Genomic DNA, 19830 nt, shown 5'->3' with positions numbered 1-19830 from the left:
GTTTATATTAGTTGATTTCATAATCTCTGCCAAAATGTGCCCCATCCCAGGCTGTCAATGTCACTCCCAACACCACAGGGTTTTCCCCTTTCCCACAGGCTGGAAAGAAACTGGCCCTCATCTTCTTCCTCACTCTACCCTCCCCACCAGGGTCTGATGTAGAGCCCCCAGGTCCTGCTAATGAGAGCACTTACAGTGGGAATATGGACACTTATCTGCAGCCTGGGATGAGCTGTGCATCCTTTCTGCAGAGGACTTGTTTTCAGGCACCAAATTCCCTTTTGCCATCAAGAAAGGAGGTTTGAAGAGCAGCACCCCAAAGGATGGTTTGTCTCTTTGGTGTGACATGTAGGTCCTGCAGACCCCTGAAATGAGCCCCCCTTCATCAGTCACACTGATCCAAATCATCCCTCAGCCTGAATTCCCCTGCCTGCCCCACTGCTCACCTTCTGAGTTTGTTATTGCCCTTGGCCTCCTGCACAAACACAGCCAGGAAAGGTTCCTGCCTCGTGGCTCTCAGGCTAATTACACAGAGATGAGAGGTGGGTGGTGCAGGACACAGTGCCAGGTTCCACAGGGACTGCCAGAACAAATGTCAGCACAGAGCCATAAGGCCAGCATCAAAATCAGGAGCATTCATAGGGGCAGGAGAAAATCTACAGGTGCAATACCTGCACTCATTGTGGGCATCATCTGGCCCTCTATGCAGACCTAAAGAAAAAAAGATAAAATTAGTTTTAGTAATTTTTATCTCTGCAGATCTCCAGAATAACTTCGGGTCAGGAAAGGGGGAATTTACAAACAGGATTTTCAGCAAAGTCCAGTCCTGCCCCAGTCCTACCTGGGGTGCCCTTGCTGCATGCCAGCAGGAAAGCAGCCTGGGGAGATGGCAATGCTGGACTTTCTCACTAGCAGGGAAATTCACTGCTCCCCTGGGAGATTTCCCTTGGGGAAAGGAAGGGTTAGAAATGCTTTACAAGTACAAAAAGGGATTATAGCCTCCAATCCCTGCATTTAATGTTAAGTGGCTGTTCAATTTATACTCATCACCTACTCTTTGTAAAATTCTTGGCATTCCCAAGGTTTTCCTTTTTCTATAGCTCCAGTTAAAGCCCATAAAAAGTTCAGAGGCATTTCTAACCCCAGAGATACCAGAGCACTCTGCCTCAGTGACACCAATCAAGTGCTACGCTCCAAGGTCTCCTCAGCAGCTCCCTCCTGGCAGACAAATCTCAGTCTTCAGTTAACCCAGAGAAAGGTCAGCCAAGCCATCAAACGTTTCAAAGCACAATTAAGACCCCAAATGAGTGAAGTGAAAGTTTAATGCTGAAACTTCACTGCCTGTGGATGCTCAATGATTACAAGGGTCACTTGAAATGCCATCAGCAGGAGCACCATGTGTGTTAGGAACCTGGCCCTGCTGATGGGCATTAGTGAAACTTTGGGCAAGGCAAACAACCTTGCTGTAATATGATTAAGAAAAATCAGAACAATTAAATTAAAAATTAAAATTTTAATTGAAAAATTTTAAAAAGCAATTCAGGCTGTAGCTGACAGAGAGAGAAGCTGATTTGAGTCTGAAAATCTGAAGAATTTATAGGTGATATGTTTGAATCCCCTTAAAAGAATTCAGCTCCCATACAAGCATGGTTGACCAGAAAAAGTCAGAAATTAACTCTCCATCCCAAAAATGTAGCATTTAAAGATATATCAAAAGTCCATAGGGACAAAAAAGGTCACAACATAGTCTTATTCAAAAATACCAAATAATTTCTTTCATTAGAAAGCTGAAATTTTATACATAAAATCCTATTTCCCTATGTTATGAAATTTTTGCAACATCCTATATTTAAGGTTAAAACAAAAGAGAGCACCAAGTCAAACCTAAATTACAGAAAGTTTGAGCCAGACTTTTCAACAAAAGAGTGAACAGGTAACAAATAAAATCTTGCATCTGAAGGGATCTACATTGCTTCATTGTGTTGGATTGCAACAAAGCCCATATTTTCCAACAGCAAAACAATTTTGGGAGCCTCTTCACTGCCATCCTACTCATGCCTGCCTAGGCTTTATGGAATGACACTGTGGCATGAGAAAGGGGGAAAAGCAAAGGATGGAGGGAGACTTTAAACTAGGGACTATCAGCTTGAAAAAGGGAGGGCAAAATGAACTTCAGGCTTTTCCTGTCCTGTCTAAAAAAATGGCATAAGGAAAATCACCAGCAGCCATGTAAAAAAATTCACTAAAGAGCCAACAGTGAAGGCAAAAGGAAAACTGAGCTTTGCTAACACTGTTCCTATTGATGGGAAATGTGTAAAATAGCTATGCAGAAAAATTGAGTTTTGCCCCTTTTTGGCGAGACAAAAATCTGGCTAATTTATTTCATGTTCTCACATATGTATTTAAAAAATTATAACTCTCAGCTGAAATGCCACCTTGATATATTAGCTATCTACTTTCATTTTATTCAGCCTCATATTTGGTGCAGGATATGAATGTGTAATCTAAGTCATAACAAAGGTTTCTCTGTGGTAGTAAGAGGTGTCATTATCAGACATTACATGGCAGTTTATAATGCCAGTGGAATAATTTTGCATCAATGTTACAACGAAATTCTTGATAGAGAAAGATGTTATGGGAAGTAATTACTTCTCTCCCCCCACTAGCTATTAAACTTTAATAGCTCAGATATGATTTCAGGTTTCCTAAAAGACAGGTTGGCATAGAACTTCATTCAGCAATTCCTATATTTTTGTAGTCAGAATAAAGCAAAAGTATCTAGAACATACTCACACTGTCATTTTAGACAAGAAATGCACAAAAAAAAAAAAAAAGGTTTATTAATGGTAGATTGAAAGAAATACTGAGTTTAGATCCCAGATACTAAATCTCATCAGCCTGTCTGCTGGCTAATCCCATAAATATAGTTATTTAGAGTAGAAACTGCAAATGACATATAACAGGAGAGATAGGAAGATAAATCTAGGAGATACTTAATGGATTATATAAAAATGAGCAAGAAATGCCCTATAATTATTCCACACTGTTGAGCTGGTTTCTTAGCTGATTTAAAGGCTTAACTACCTCCTCTGGAGAAATAAGAAGAGCCAGCTCTTGGTATATATACATGTTTTAATAGCCCACTCACTGTGGCTCCCAGCCTGTGCTGTGGGCTTGTATTTCTGCTTCTGTTGTCCCATCAGCACAGTGTGGCAGGAGCAAAGTGAAGGATCTTTGTAGTGTTGCATCCATGAAGTCTGATAAACCTTTTTTTTAGGAAACCATCTACCCCTAACCAACTTGGCTTCATTCATTTTTGTACCTGAAAACATCAGAGTCACCTGTAGAAATAACATGAGTAATAACTAAATATTTGTCTCACTGGTTTCTGCACATGGAAATTCCTGACAAATATTTTATTTCTTTGTTTAAAGACATTTAGGTTGGTACATTATCAGTCTGAATGTGAATTTCAAACACTTTCTTTATGATCTGAAGAAGGATAATGTGTTTTGAACTGGTCCAGTCAGCAAAGCCTGACCTGCAGAAATGAGCCCTGCAACATTCACTGCATTTTTGCTCCCCCTTGGAGAAAAAATGCACAGCTTGGTAGCCCTAGCTGTGCATGCCTTCTCTACTCATCCTGCAGAATGAATGGAAAAAAAAAATCTGATTAAGCATTAGAAAAAAAGGGAATTGGGGTTAAGGGCATGAGGGGGCAGTGGTAGCAAAGCAAACCAGAGCTTTCTTCTGTCATCTTCAAAATGGCCTAAAAATTATTACTACAGATAATAATAATAATTTTAAATGCCAGTTAAAAATCAGTAGGTAATCCTGGTTTAAGAAGATAAAAAGAAGCATAAGAAATGGGAGAGTAAGTTATAAAAATCTATTTAGCAAGAATAGTCTTTGAAGCAGACTTTACACTGACTTCTTTGTTTGTAGTGGGGGAAAAAATTATCAAATCTAGGGGGATAACCATGTTTAAGAGGGTTTGCTTTTTTCTTGTGGTTTGGGGTTTTTGTTTAGTTGGTTGGGGTTTTTTCTGTGTTTAAGGGCAGCCCAAAGAATGAAGCCAGAGAGACGAGTCCTATTGCCAGGAATTGCCAATTACTTTAAATTTTTGTCTTTGGACATTGTGGGTCTTTGAGATTCTTTGAAATAATTTCCTAAAAGTCATCATTAAAAGAGATCATCAGAAGCAGAAAGAAGTAAATAATTCTAAGCACCTGTATGATAATAAAGGCATAAAATGTTAAGTAACTTATTTTGCAGCTCTGCTGACAGCAGGAGTCCATCAGCTGGAAATTGAGAAAGGGAAACCTCTGATGGCTCATCAGGGATCTCTAGGCTGCCTCTGGACCACCAGCATAAGACTGCTACAAAAAAAGGACAAAAAGCCCTCCAAAAGGGATCAGGAGACCTTTTTTTTCAGAGGAGATAGGCAAGTACAAAAGCTGTGGTGAGACAGTTCACTTGAAGGAGTTGTTTCTCTCAGCTGATATTTGGCTCAACTTTTCCTCCTGTTTCCTGGAGAAAGCCATGGTTAGCAAGGGCACAAGAGCACATCAGCCTAAATGGCCCCAAATGTGTTCAGTCTGAACTTACAAACATGAATATAATAACCATAAAATACTGCAGTCCACATTATTATTGAGCAGTTAAACCCAGCCCAGGAGGGCTCCAAAGCAGGAGTCTCAGAGCATGTTTGGCTGCTTGGTTCCAGGCACTAGATGTCAGTGTTTTACCTACATTTACAGAAATTTCCAGTCATTGGGAAAGCAGAGGTAACAGTAAATAAATAAATATATAAATAAATAAACAACGTAAAGCACCTGCAGTACCAAAGCCAAACCTCTCCTTCTCTCAGGTGCCCAAAAGGAAGTGGACTTTCCCTTCTCCCCAGTTTGTTTATACACAGAAACATTAATTTAAGAAAGAGCTGAGTCAAACACATGCATTACACCAAAAGTACCTTGCAATATATATACACTATATATATATTTTTATATAATATAAAATATTCCTGTGTTTTCTAAGAGCTGCAAACAGACCTGGCCAAGAGGTTTTAATATTCAGAAGGAAACACACCCATTTCTTTGAAACCTCTTTTTCTACACTGTATAACATACAATTCATCCTGAAAAAGAAACTGAGAAAATGGGGGTTTTTAGCTATTAGAAAAAGCTTCAGAATTTTGTCAGAAGCAATTTTACTGAGTTCTTAAACTGCTTTTAAGTCCAGGTAACAAACTGGGATCAAACATGTTCACAATATGAACTAAAAATGGTATCTTCAACATTTGCTTCATGTTGTCTCTCCTTTAGGTTTGAATTAGAAAAAAATCAAAAATGTCTCAAATCAAGCTATTAAGAAAAATTGTACCCAGGGTTGTTGTATTCCACTGTCATCTCAATATCAGATTAACAGTATGTCACAGAGTTCAAAATACAGTCTTACCCCTACTCCTTGTGCATGCAGTCTGTCTGCACAAATCACTTGTAAAAATACCATTTACAGTAGCACAAATACAGTTTAAATTAGCCCATGCAAACCCCTGAGACAGCAATAACTGCAGGGATTAGGAGTTCCCTTTGCCTTCCAGGCAGTCCTGTCTCTGATGTATCACATTTCTGCTCCTCTCCCCAAACCCCCTTTACTCCCATTCCTTCCCCAACACAGGGATGAAGGAGAGCATCCTCTCACCTCCCTCTGACTCCCACAGGTGCTCCATGCTGGACAACCACAACTTGTTTTCCTTGGCCCTTCAGAGCACTCATACATCAGAAAAAGTGAAGTTAAACTAAAACAACGAACACAGTGAAAGATGAACCCCATCTACAAACTTTAAGAATAGAGCATATATGTAAACTGATGGACAAAAGACAAAAACTATCTCACTTTCCATATGTTAATTGAACAAGAAATTGTGCTCCACAAAATGAGTAAATCCTCCTCTTTTATTTTTTCTCCAGCCTGCCTATGCATTACAATCAATAAAGAATTCCAAGTATGAGGTGGTAGCTGTACCCAAGAGCAGCCTGTGGGTCTCGGGGGAAAGGTAGGGGGTGCCTTTGCTACAGAAAGGTCAGTGTTAATCTTGTTATGTCACTGTTCATAAATGAAGTGTTGCAAAGATCACACAGATTCCAAGCAAGTCTGGAAAACTAGAAAACGTCACTAAAAGGAAGGGATACACTCATAATTTAAATAAAATCTAAGGCTAAGCTGCCCTCTAGAAGAATCAATCACAGACCTTTGCACTTCAAATAATAACACAGCCAAATACAACGCTACATTTATGGCTTATTTTTAGACAAAGCCTGGGGAAAACGAAAAAAAAATACAATTTTCTGGTCTATTTCCTGAAGAATAAGGGAAAAAAAAAACCCAACAGAACCAAAATGAAACTATCAGTGACCATCTAATGATCCATCCTATTCCATATGCTGACAAGTCATTAGTGCTGCCTCAGCCTGAAGAATCTGTGTTGAATCAGTGTGGTTTGAACGAGTCAAAGCAAATCTAATGGCTGTGGGCTACATTACATCCCAACATGTGCTGAGGAAGACTGGCATCTGCTACTCACAATTAGGAGAGAGGTTTGCAGGGAGGAATGCATCTGTCAGGCAGATCCAGAAGCAACAGGATGGAGCAGGAGCAAGGAAACAGGAATTTCCTCCCTTTTAAACGTGAAGCACAGGTTTTTATTTAAAAACCTTTTCACACACTGCAGTGGTTTCCCCAGAGAAAGAGGTGGAAAGCAGAGTGGATCAGAGCTTTCAGAGTGTCCCACTGTCCCAGCAGGTGACTGGAGATCTCTCCCAGATGTCTTTTGTTCTGCTGCTTTAACAGTGGCTCAGAGGGTCACTGTTAATATAGGTTTGGAGGAAAGATAACAGAAATTGACATTCCAGCTGTTGATTGGGTGGAAGCAATAAATCATACAATCAACCATAAAACAACTTTAAAGCACAGGACAGAACATCAATTTGTTGTGGTGAAACCCAGTCTCTGTTGAAAAGCCAAGTCAGCTCACTGAGAGGGAGAGAAAGGAGAGCCAGTTGACAGACACTGCAAGAGTTTAACAATCCACAGCAAGTTTATTTTTAAACTATGTCAGGAGCACTTGTCAGCACCTAGTGTGTGGCTTGCCACAGCTCCTGATGACATCAAAAAATGCCCCATCAGAACAAAGTGGTGCTGAAGCAAAACTGTGACTGTGGCAGCCTTTCCCTCCAAAGCAGAAGCACCCAAACCTGTCAAGCCTTGTGAATGAGACATCAGCCATCAACTTTTGGGTTGCAGCTGCTGCCACCAGGCAGAGCAGAATGGATCTGTGTCCTGCAGGCTATTCACTCCTCAAACTTCTCCTTGTAGTCACTCTAGTTTGGACAGGATGCAGCTGATGGAGAGCCCTCAGACATCCCACTGTTGTCTAAAGACATGGTTCATAAAATGGTCTCCTTGTTTGGAGACCACAAAAGCATAGAAGAAATATGAGCCTTGGTATCAGAGGCAGGCAGAAATCAGTATTGCCCTGTGCAATTCAAGGTAAAAAGAGGTAGATCGGCCCTAGGGTTTTACTCCCTCCTTTTTAGAGTTGTTCATGATTCAACTACAGTCTCCAACAAATAGAAAATATTTGCCTTCTTTTCTGGTCCTAGGAAACCAATGCCAGAACAGTTACTGATACTCAAAGGGCTGATTCTCAATCACTCCATATAAAGCCATTAATAGGTGTAATTTCAGCCAACTGACATGTATTTGCTAGTGGTTTACATTTCTATTTTAGCTTTAAAGGTTCTTCCCCTTTCTATCACATTCAACAGCATCTCTCTTTGTGGCAGAACTTCAGAAAGTTGTCACTTGCCACTGAGCCACACCTAAATAACACTGGATGAGCAGCCAATTTTTCACCTGCACAGCAGCAAAAGAAATAAATCTTCCTGTCATTAAACCTGTCTGCTGAAGAACCTCCCACCAATGACACAGAGAAGGCAGCAGAGGTAAAGGATGCTGAGCCAGGAATAGCTGGTGTGGGCTTCAAATGGGGTGGGAATGGGACAGTGCACAAGCCTGAGGTAAAAGTCAATATTTAAGTTTTTCACTTGCTTTATATTCAACACAAATTGACTGCAAGAGTCTGAGATTCTGGTACTGTTTGGACTGGGGGAATTTCTGTTCACTCCTTTTTCCCTCATCCTACTACTAGACCTTCAAACACTCACATGACTGTCTAAATTTTAAGACTACTTGAACATAAAGAATTTTATGCTGAAGCAGTTCTGCATTTGAGCAAATTTTCAACCATTTGAATGGGGCAAAATGAGGATGCAGACACAGAAGTCTGTCCAGGATTTGGGGCAATATTTTTGTCCCATGCTCACACCTGTGTGCCCAAGGCAGCCCAGGAACCCAGCCCCAAAACTCAGCTCCCCTCCCTGGGAAGGATTAAACCAACTCCTTAGAGCATCATACTGTCATCCATCAATTTCCTAACTAACATTTGTCAGCTCTAAGAGAGCCATGGAGTTTCTCGTTTCCTACATCACAGGCACTCAAAAATTCAGAGAGCAAATACAGCATGTTCTACGTTCTCCATCAGCATCTGTGACTCTTCTGAGGAACATGGAGCATTCTTTGGTGCCTTTTGGTGTCTGGGGCAAGTAATTTGCTAACAGCCCTCAGAGCTACACATCAGCATCCTACACTGAAGGCAAATGTTTCTGGGTTTCTGAAAGGGTTTTGTCAGGCTATGTAGTGAACTACAATTAACTTTGAAGAAAACAGAATGGATAATTTCATGCCCCATTAAACTCATAATTTCTTTCTGCATTTCTGGACTTGGACAACATTGTTTCTATACCTGCTCAGCCTCCCACAGCCTCGCACCCAGTCCTGCAGGGCAGACTTAATTAAATACAAATCTTCTCCTTGTCAAAGCACTGACTAAGGTGTGTCAAATCCTGTCTCCTCAGATGCCACAAAGGGACCATTAAGTTATCTAAACACTTCCAGAAAGTGTTGCAAATACACCCCAAATCACAGCAGTGGCAACAGGCACTCAGGGTGCTCATATCCCCAAGTTCCCAGTGGCCCTGGAAGCCTTGCTGGTGTGTCTCTGTAAAATCTCAACAGCATCAGGCCACACCACACTATTTCTGCCCACCTTTGAGGCTGACAAGACACAGAAGAGAAGTCTACATTCCCATGGCATAAGACCTTGTACCAGATAAGGAGATGTTTCCTCTTTCACAGCTGCACCCTCTGAGCAGGCTGCCAGGGAAAGCCAGGTCCTCATCAGCTCATCCACTTCTACTGAAGGGATACAACGGGAGGGCAAACATTCAAGAGCTGAAGGACACACATTTCAGAGCATTATATAGGAAAAACAGGACAGAAAGCCTTAGGTCACAGCCACAGAAAGGTCCCCCAGCTTAAAACTCACACAGACAACTAAGAACAAACAGCCCCACCTGCTCCTTTTAGGCACACATGACATTTCCCATCAGATAACTTCCAAATCACTTTCACTTACAACCAGTTCCTAGCCAGGAGTCCTGACCTTCCCTCTTCTCCTACCAGAGGTCTCACATCATCTTAGAATCACAGGATCATTTCGTTTGGGAGAGATTCTTGAGATCATTGAGTCCAGCTCTGCCAGGCCCACCACTAAACCATATCTTTAGGTGTCACATTCACACATCTTCTTGTGTGGCATATCAGCAAGGACCATGTGGAGCCTCCTGAAGCATCTCTGGGTTCCTTGTTTCACCCTGGGGAGAGTGACACTTCAGGAGATTTCATGGGGAACAGAAAGTACCTCTGGTAGTGCAGGAAAAATACTATTAAAAGAGAAAGCCAAAAGAAGAAACCCTTGAGAATGTCATTTGCTGAAATGGCAGAGTTGATGAGCAGCAAACCAGCTCCTTCAGCATGAGAAGTTTCAGTGGGAAGGCAGTCAGCCCTGCTTTGGGCTCTCAGAAACTCCCCAGCAGTTCTGCAAGGGGCTCAGGAGCACTCCTGGCAGGAGGATGGGGTTTTTCCAAACACCTGGAAGGGAGGGAAGCTGTAACCATTTAAATCACATAAACAGCTCTTTTAGCCTCCTTATTGGGGAGCCAGGGCTGCCTCTCCAGCAGGTGAGAAACTTCTCAATACTTACAGGGAAATACCACAGAAAATTTAGGATCTCATTCCCAGGAAAATGAACCCATCCCTTCTGTTTGAAAAATGCACATTGAAAGGCATTTTCCATAAACCTTGTGCATTGCTACTAAGTCAGTGAATGCCAGGAAATCTTACCAGCCTTTGGTCCTGAGCACACATTTGGACCCAAAATTAGTCACAAACCTCCTTTGGTCCCAGTTTGCACTCAGCTCCCTTTGAAATCAGGAGTAAGCAAGATTTCTGAAGTGGGTTTCCAGTTTCTCCCACAATTGCCCCCTTTCACTTCACATGAACACCTAAAAACATCTTTCTAAGAACGTATTTCTGTAAGAACAAACACTGCATGTCCTGAGAGCAAAACCAGTTCCTAGGATTTTCTGTTTGATAATGATGGCAACAGCTCCTCTGACTAAAGGCAGATGGTTTTTTTACTACTTCATGCCAACATTGATCTTCTTTTACCCTTTGTGTAGAGGAACATGTTAAGGGAACCACATCATGGTGTTTTCTCCTGCCACTTATCATTCAGCCAGCTTTTAGTTGAAAATATTAATCAAAAAGTGCATCCTCACTGTAGTCATATATTTTCACACCTGAAAGTTGTTTCAAGTCTCCTTTTCATTTCCAGGGGTGATTTTCCAGTTCTTCCAGGATGTTTTTCCCACCCTCCTGGAGCTGCACGTGCAAGCTTGCCTGTTTCATCTCCTTCAGTTCAACCAGAATTTCATGTCCAAAGCTTGACAGTCAAATTGAAAACCTTGTGTCCTCTTCCCACTCCCAAAGTGGAAACCTTACAGAAGGAGCAACTGGGAATAAAATTCTCCTTTGAGAGCCCCTCTCTCCTTCTGAAAAGAATAACCTATTTTGTTAGGATTTGAGAAAAAAAATTTCTTGTCTTTTCTAAAGAGAATTTGACAAAATTTCAGTCTTTTCCCTCCAAGGGCATGGACAGTCTTTGTAGGTAACAAATCTATGGACCTGCTTGCAGGAAACCATATAAATTACTATGGTAGCAGCATCCCATACATCCCTTGTAATAGAGCCTCTGAAAAAGGCTTTGTTCCTTACATCATTTCACACCATCTGACATAAGAGTCATTCCTGATGCCATTTTTAGTAAACTAATCTGTGTTTGGAGGCAATTTTCCCCCTCAAATATTTATGTGTGTTTGATAACCAGCACAGTCCCCACGAGGTGATCATTTGTCATCCTATGTGACCAGAGAAGGTCACTCATGGCCATTTTAGCACCTCCCAGTACTTAACTCTCATGGAGACATCATGGTCCTTATTGAAGTTGAGTAAATAAGTTGGAAATAAGTTTCCAAGACAAATTGTCCCAGAATATTGGTTTCATATTCGGTCGCAGGCAAGAAATGACACCTGCTTGGACTTAGGAGCATGCTGAGGTGCCAAGGAGCAGGACAAGCCTGTGAGAAACCAGGTTCTCCTGGATCCATGGCAGATAGATTCAATGGCTCTATCTGCCAGGATCTTTATCACACCACTAGGAATCATGCCTTGGAATCTGTTCTGTTTTCTACTACAGCTTAGAGAAAACCAGGAGTTCAGCATCACCTGGTTTATAGCAAGGAAATGGGGCATGTCTGGATTTGGTCCATATTTGTACTCCCAACCAAAGCATGCCACACTCTTGGAGCAGAATTTCTTGCTCCACACCACTTTGTTGTCAAAAAACACTAGAAAAGTTCCCAAAAATGTTTGCTGTGGCCTCTACAAGCCTCTGTCCTTCAGGATCAGAGCTTTTCTCTTGGGCCATTATGTGGCACCAACTCCTAGGAATGTGATTTCACACTGCTCCCCAGACCTTTAGAGCTACCTTGAGACCTTTCTAGTCCTGGAGTGTCACCATGATATTTTCTGAAAAGTCCTCTTTGCCCAGGATTTTCTCCTGGGAAGCTGAGAAGCCTCAGAGAGGAATGAAAAAAATAATTATCTGATTGCTGCTCCTGTGTTTGCTGCTTTGGAATGTGGCTTGGACATTGTTTACCAACAGGTGCATGTTTGATTGGTTCCATGTGAATTGTTATTAATTAATGACCAATCACCATCGGCTGTGTCAGACTGAGGAGTCAGTCACAAGTTTTTATTATTCATTCTTGTTAAACCTTCTGATGTCTCCTTTCTCTTTCTTTAGTATAGCATTCTTTACTATAATATCATAAAATAATAAATCAGCCTTCTGAGAACATGGAGTCAGATTCTCATCTCTCACCTTGTCCTGGGGACCTCACAAACACCACACTGGAGTCCAGATGGAGGATTTGGAAGCTTCTGTAGCAAAATTGACACAGAAGGCACAGCTGCTGGGTCCCAGGGGCATGGGTCTGCCCCAGCCCAGATGGGATGGACATGGGATAGATACAGCACATTCTGGTCTGCACCCACAGCTCTGGCATCTCATCTTAAAAAGCAATCATTTAAACCTCTGCAAAGCTCCTGCCATTGTACTTCAGCCAGTCACAGCAACTGGAAAAAGCTAAATTATAGCTTGGCTGCCTCAGAATGATGGCATAACCCACCTTGATTTACAGCTCTGGAGCAAACCTGAGAGGTTTGATGTTCTTGCAGTCCTTCAAACCTCACCATTAGAGTCTCCATCCTATTTATCCTCTGAGTTTGTCTAGCAACTAGAAGAAGTACTTGGACTATTCCTGAGCATTATTTCATGTGCTGCAAGAGAAATTGGCCCTGTAGCTGTAATCAGATTACTTCTTGCCAAGGACTCTGTGTAAAGCCTCCATGGCACTTGCTGTTATTCCTACAAAATACCCATTTTACTTATTTTCCTGCATCCAAAAAAACCAGATCATTTTAAATATCCATGTTTAACTTGTACACTTTTTTTTTCAGGATTTTAATAGGATTTGTCATCATCTGTAAAGCACCATGAAATGTAATATTTTCCCCAGAACAGGGTGTGAAATTTGTCTACCTTATCAGAAATTTATATACAACTTGCTTCTTGGATTAAGTGCTTGACTCACTGAATAGCTTCTTCTCACACTAAGTGGATCCAATTGGCATGTTAGGAAACACATGGTTCTTTTTTCTTTTTCTAATGGTAGTCACAGCCTCAGAAGGGATGCATGACATTTTATTGTGCATGCATATGTTTATACTTAATTGCTGGAGCTTAAGGAAGAACATTATGTCTAATTCCCTGCCTGAGTGGCTTTATTGCACTTGAGGCACAGGCACACAGCTACAATACCAACACATCTAGAAACCTTGAATACGGCTCGAGATCCTGAAGATGCACAAACCAGGGGGAGAAATGGTCCCTGATCAAGGATTCCATGGACAAAGGAAAAATAAGGACAGTGACTGGCACAGGCTAGGAGTTCCACATCAGCATCTGTCACCAGGAGCAATGTCAGAGCACCAGTGACCTGTAAAGACCAGATTTCCTCTACCCAGAAGGTCCCCAAATACAAAATACTGGGTTATTTCTAGGTTTGGGGTTCGTTCTTCTGAAAGAGCAACTTCCAGGAAAGTAAAAACAAAAAAAAGAAAGGAAAGAAAGTCCCAAAAAACTCAAACCCAAAGTGTGTTCTGATGATTGCCCCAGACTATAATTTAGTCTTGTGCCTGCAAGTTTCAGGTTTTGTTCAGGTGCATAATGGGGTGGTGGAATGCTTCCCAGCAGTCCCCCAAAACATTCTCTGTAATAACAGAGAGATCATTTATTGGAGAGAATGAGCAGATTCTTGCATAAGCCTCTTTTGTATGAGAAGTTTCAAGGATATGAAAGCAGCAATTATTCTCACCTTGGCTAATGCAATTAAGAAATTCTGAAGTACTCAGAAAACTGTGGAGCAATTAGACTTTGAACACCACCTAGCTATGAATTGTCATTTGCCAGGGAGCTATAGTTAGATCAAATGAAATTGGAGATGAGGGGAATGATCTGGGAGCAGTCAGAGGCAGTGGGGCAGGGCTTTCCCTGCAGTTTGTTACAGAGCTGCATCTGAGCCCTGCCAACTATGACCATGAGTTATAAGCACCCAGCCAGTTTTTAGAGCACTAATCAGGTATTTTTTTTTGCTAACTTATGCAGAAAGATTACATTATTTTAGTGATAACTGCAGAACTAATTCTACTCCCAGTCCAAAGTTAAAATGTGTTAGGTAATAGGAAAAGTGCTGCTTAACTTAAATCTCTCATGCTGACTGCAGCTTTTGTGATAGAGGAGGCTGGTTCTAACAAGAGGATCAAAATTTGAACAATTTGCCTTTGATATGAGGTAGAAGAAGCCCTTGCAGGATTACTGCAGCTTAACTGTCATCATTAAGAAACAAAGCAGCCCTTGGATAAGTGCTGCATTGGCTTTAAGGCAAAGGTATGGACTGCAGAGGAGCACAGGCAAGAGCACGTGTCCAGAAAACAGGGCCCAGGAGAAGAGAGTGGAAGATCAGACCACAGGAAGAGGAAAGGAGACAATATTGAAATCACTTCTATTGACAGGAAGGAAATTACTTCTTGAAGATGAAGCTCATGAATGATGGAAGTATCCAGAGGTTTAAGCTTAGATCAAGAATGAGATTGATGATGATGAGAGTGAGAAACACCAGGTGGCTGGGAAGGGTGAGGAGCCTTCTTTGGACCCACCCCTGGGAGATGTTTGACCTGACAGATTTTGCCTCAGCAGAGAGGGAGTGGGTGACCCCTGAGAAGACTGATTGCAGCATCCTGTTTCTTGTGAGCATGACACTCCTGAATACTCTGAGAATTCCATTGTTTCTCCTGACCCTGCCCAGAGTGAATCCAACCACCTTCCCCTGAACCTACCAAGCAGGACAGGGCAGCACAGGGGTGACCTAATTGTGGCTTTCTGAAGGGAGCTTAGAAGAAAAATGGGGCAAGATTATCTACAAGATCCTAGAGTACCAGGACAAGGGAGAATGAGTTCAAATTGAAAAAGAGTAGGTTCAAATTAAATATGAGGGAAAAATTGTTTACTGTAAGGGCAGTGAGGCACAGGCTGCCTGGGAGGCTGTGCATGCCACATCCCTGAAAGTGTTCAAGCCCAGGTTGGTCAAGGCTTGGAGCAATTTGGTCTTGTGGAAGGTGTCCATGCCCATGGCAGAGGGGTGGAACAAGATAATATTCAAGGTCCCTTCCAGCCCAAACCAATTTTTTTTTTCCTGTGATTCTGACTGGTCAGATATTGATTGACCAGTCAGATTCTGACTGGTCAGGGTCCTAACAAAGAAGATGCAAGCAGCAGGGGTCATGGAAGTAACAGGTTCATGTTTTATTCCTCACCCAGACTTCTCCTGGCCTGTTGTGACTCAAAATGGTTTTTATAGAGTCACAGAATTATTTGGGCTGGAAGGGACCTTAAAGATCACCTTGTTCCAACCCCCTGCCATGGGCAGGGACACCTTCCACCAGGCCAGGTTCCTCCAAACCCCATCCAACCTTCAGTGACTCCTGCACTCAGCAGTCTGAGAAGCTCAACTCTTTCTTCTTACTATTAAGTTTCCCATCACTTACTCCTCCTATCACACAGTCAAACCTCCTCAGGGGATAAAGCCTGGGGATAAAACTCTTGCCATGCCTCAAGCACTTTGAAAAATAATTTACATCCACAGTGTAAAACAAACAGTACTTCAAAATCATTTTGGAAAGACAATTCAGTGAAAATCCAGATGAGTCCTGTCTTTCAGTTGGCTTAGTCATACTTGATTGCATTTGCTAGAGCGTGGATGCAATTGCAGATTTTGCTGGGGAAGTTCACAGATACAAAGCTCCCTCCTTGTGCCAGGCTGCTCAGCACAGCCCCTGAAAGGATACCCTGTCCAGAGGGCACAGCCCAGCCAGAGGCTGCTCCTGTTAGCTCAGGATAGCTCTCTCCACCTGCTCCAAGGTCTACCAGCATGGTAGATCAAGGTCTACCAACTTGATCCTGTGCTAACCCCAACTTTCTTTGGAATGGAAACTATTTTTGTGCATAGAGAACCCAAAATGTGGAGATATCCCTCCATCCAGATCCCCCACCCTGAGAGCTGCTGATGCTGAGCTCCTTTCCCAGCTTCCCCAGGGATCTCAGTGGTAGCACAACTTGGGAAGAACATTACTTCATCATCAGCAAGAGAGACCCAAGAGGTCAGCAAGTTTGTCCTGGATAATCTCCCTCCTTATTAACAGCAGACTGACACAGACATTGATCCACCTGTAGTTAAATGGGTAAACTGTTTAATTTACAACAAGGGATTTATCCAGGAAAGAAGGAAAATAATTTCATGCCTCATTGGGTTTCTGTGATCCCATTACACCAATGGATGATTTTTCCTTTATATCAGTCCAATATGAAGTAGGAGCTGGGGAGCAGAGAATAGAGTGCTCGTGCACTCCTGCCTGGGGAAGGATGGAGGATCTGACCCAAGCTCAGTCTCAGTGCTATCTTCTTCCTTTTCCCAGAAATCTGAGGATCTACAGATTACAGTCACCACAGCTGACAAACCTGTAGCATCCAAGCAGAAAAAAAGTCTCAAGCACCTCCTTGTTCCTGCTCCCTGAGAGTGAGGGCACCAACACTTCCAAGAGGTCACCTACAACCTTCACAGAGCCACACGTGGGTGGGCAGGCAGGAACAGAGCAGCGTGGAAGACAAAGGAAAGGCACTTGAGTAGCCTGAGGACTACCCACCTGCTCCAGCATCAAAGGCATGCTGCAGAGGGGAGGTGTGAGAGCTTTTCACAGGAGAGGCTGTCAAGATCTTTTTATAGATGGCAGTCAGCACAGAGAGGCTGTGAGAGGGTTTGTCCTCCCGTGCAGTTGTACAAACAGCTCAGTAGTCAGTTCCATGAGCAGCAAAATGACTCAAGTCCCCTCTCCTCTGCTTATATGTGCTGCTGAAAGTGTTGGGAAATAATAAAAGGTGAACCTGTACCCAGAGCTCTGGGTTCCTCTGTGGGGATTTACTCTGGGGAGTGTTTCATCTGCCAACGTCTTCTCATGAGGCTTGGAGGAACCACAAAATGGGACAGAGATCAGCCAAGGAGCTCACACCTGCCCAGAGAGGTCTCATACAGACACAAGACCTCTCCTTGTTCACAAAAATCCTACCAGCAGCTGTTGCACAAATGCTGTACTCAACAGACAACCTCTCTCTGATACGAGCTGATGCCTTCTATGTTAGCACCATTTTGTGCATCAATTAGCAGCAAACCCAGCTCCTAAAGATCTATTTTAAGAGATTAAAAATACACAAGGGGTTTCACACTTGACTTAGTATGATGAACAATGCCATCCCCACCTTAAAATAATTCACAAGTACTTCACTTGGGGAGTTTTTCATGCTGCACCCAGGAAGGCATCTCCTCAACAAGCAAGCCAGGGTCAGCCAAGCCCCCTTTTGCTCCCCAACACTCAGTGCACTTACTCACAGCTTTACTTGCTCTCCTGCCTTCCTTCATTTATTTCTCTGCTGCCCCAAGAGAAAGCCTGAGCACTTGTGGACCTCCCAGCACTGTTCTGAGGTGGCCCTTCAGCTGCTCTGAACAACAACACTTCAATCTGCAGGTGCAAGGGGAAAAGAAAAATAATTTAAAATTAAAAAAAAGGGAAGAATCACACGTGTCACCCACCCTTGCCCCCATCCACACAGGCACTGGAGATGACTAAGAGCAATCCAACTATCCTTCCCAGTTTCAGTGGAAAGGTTTTAGCCTTCCGTGTGGGCAGAGTGAAGACACAGTATTGGCTTCTCAGTGCAAAGCTATTTCTACTCTCAATCCGTGCTCCCTGATTCCCCAGCAGCTGGGCTGTCTGTGTGCAGAGATTCAGAAAAGGAAGGTGACACAGCTGACCTTGGACATGCTGCATCCCCAGTATGATCTCACCCAATGCACTTTCTGGGGTGAGCAAAAAATCCCAGAATTGTTTGGGTGGGAAGGGACCTAAAAGCCCACCCAACTCCACCCCTGCCATGGGCAGGTACACCTTCCATGAGCCCAGGCTTCCCCAAGCCCCATCCAACCTGGCCTTGGATAGTTCCAGGGATGGAAGAGCCACAGCTTCTCAAACATCCTCAGTGAAAACCAAAGAGCAGAGGGAGCAGCCATGGCCATGGCTCTCCCCCTGCTTTGGCCAAGGCATGGTCAGGCAGCCTCCAAAAAAAGTTTCCAAACCAGGATCTGATGGCAGTGCTGACTCACAGCTCCATGACACAATGCCACCTTCAGGGCTGTGACAACCATGCTGGGAAAGGCTCACAGAACCAAATATTCACCTCAAAGACTTGATCTACAACCCAGGACATAGACAGGAGCCCCTTGTCTTCTGCTCAGCACCCTCTACTCTGAGCTCCCCAAGATTCCACAAATTAAATTATACAGACCCTTTTCCAGTCCAGCAGAGGAAGATTCAGAGCAGCAAACCACCTGGATATATTTCTGAATATAATTTTTATTGCACTACACACAAAGAGGACAACCCTGGTCTCCATTTTGAACCTGCATGAGAAGATATTGAGGCATGCAAGGTTTTTCTGAGTTTTTTTTTCTTTTCTGTGAAATCTCAGCAGAATTGAGATGTGCTGTCACAACACTGAAAATGGCCTCTGGGAGAGGAACATTCCCATCAGACCCAGAGGACAGGCACAACTGTGCCTCCTTTCTGATGGAGTCCAGCACTAAAGCCCAACATCACAACAAAAATCGTAGAATCTGATGGCTCCACAGGCATCCAGATGGAAACACCAGCCCTTGTCTACCATTCTTTGAGCTGTGACACTGGTTTTTGGACAAAAACAGTGACTTTTCTGAAAATCCTTTTATTACACACCTTCCATATCCTAGAGTCCTCTATTATTTCCTGCAGACTGTGTTTTACCTGACTGACCTACAGGCCAAGATCACTTAATCTGGCCCTGGAGCCAACAGCCTTGACTATGGGAGGCAACAAGCTCCTTCTGATCAGAACAATTTGGAAAACTCAGTGATGGAGCAGATGAAACCTTGCAGCTGGTTCAATACCCACAGCCAATTCCAGAAGTTGCTCCAAAGTGAATAACAGGTCAGATAGGAACTTGTCAGGTTTTTTAATTCATTTTGGGGGGAGCTTCTTCCTGATGATCTATAAACAACATGGGAAGGATATATTTGATATCCTATCAGAAATATCTGATATTCCCTAAAAAAACCAAACCAAAGTCAGTGAGAAAGCCCTCACAGCCATGTAATGGCATATGGGCTCTGTAGGCAGGTGGCCTGGGTACAGTCCTGGCTTTCCTTTCAGCCTGGGTGCAACAGGAACCTCCATTTCCACATGAAAGAGAGAAGCTGGCATCACAAACACATCAAACCACAGCTGCTCTTTTTTTTTTTCCCTGCAGAGGTGCCCTGCAAGCAGCCCCATCTCCTAGCTGGAGGTGACCTGGAGGATGATGAACACATCTCAGTGGGCTTTGTTTTGTTCTCCAGTAAGTTCTGCTGGATGAATTTCAGTTCTTGTGCACTGTCCCAGCTGCAGCAGGCAGACCTGTCCCTCCAGGCTGGGGAATGGGACACTGAAGGTGAAGGCAGGAGCTGCTCCCTGTCAACCCTTCAATCCAGGCTGGGATCCTAAGGAGGACAGGAATGTAATCCTGGGCTCTATCAACCAATACACCTAAACCACAGGAATTAA

At 43.0% G+C, this 19830-nt stretch overlaps 1 long non-coding RNA gene across 6 annotated transcripts in view; it reads right to left on the bottom strand.

Moving 5' to 3' along the window:
- Positions 1 to 49: 49 nt before the first annotated feature.
- The window catches only part of LOC143694484 (uncharacterized), a 57132-nt gene continuing 37351 nt past the window's right edge, over positions 50 to 19830 (bottom strand). For all 6 annotated transcript variants that reach the window (XR_013182975.1, XR_013182977.1, XR_013182976.1 and 3 more), the window contains 2 exons: positions 447 to 711; positions 50 to 365 (listed from right to left, as the gene is read on the bottom strand). This is a non-coding gene — a long non-coding RNA (uncharacterized LOC143694484). The remainder of the gene's footprint in view (positions 366 to 446; positions 712 to 19830) is intronic.

This window comes from Agelaius phoeniceus, chromosome 7 (assembly GCF_051311805.1).
Source record: "Agelaius phoeniceus isolate bAgePho1 chromosome 7, bAgePho1.hap1, whole genome shotgun sequence".
NCBI lineage: Eukaryota > Metazoa > Chordata > Aves > Passeriformes > Icteridae > Agelaius > Agelaius phoeniceus.
This window is presented reverse-complemented; position numbering and strand designations above follow the sequence as displayed.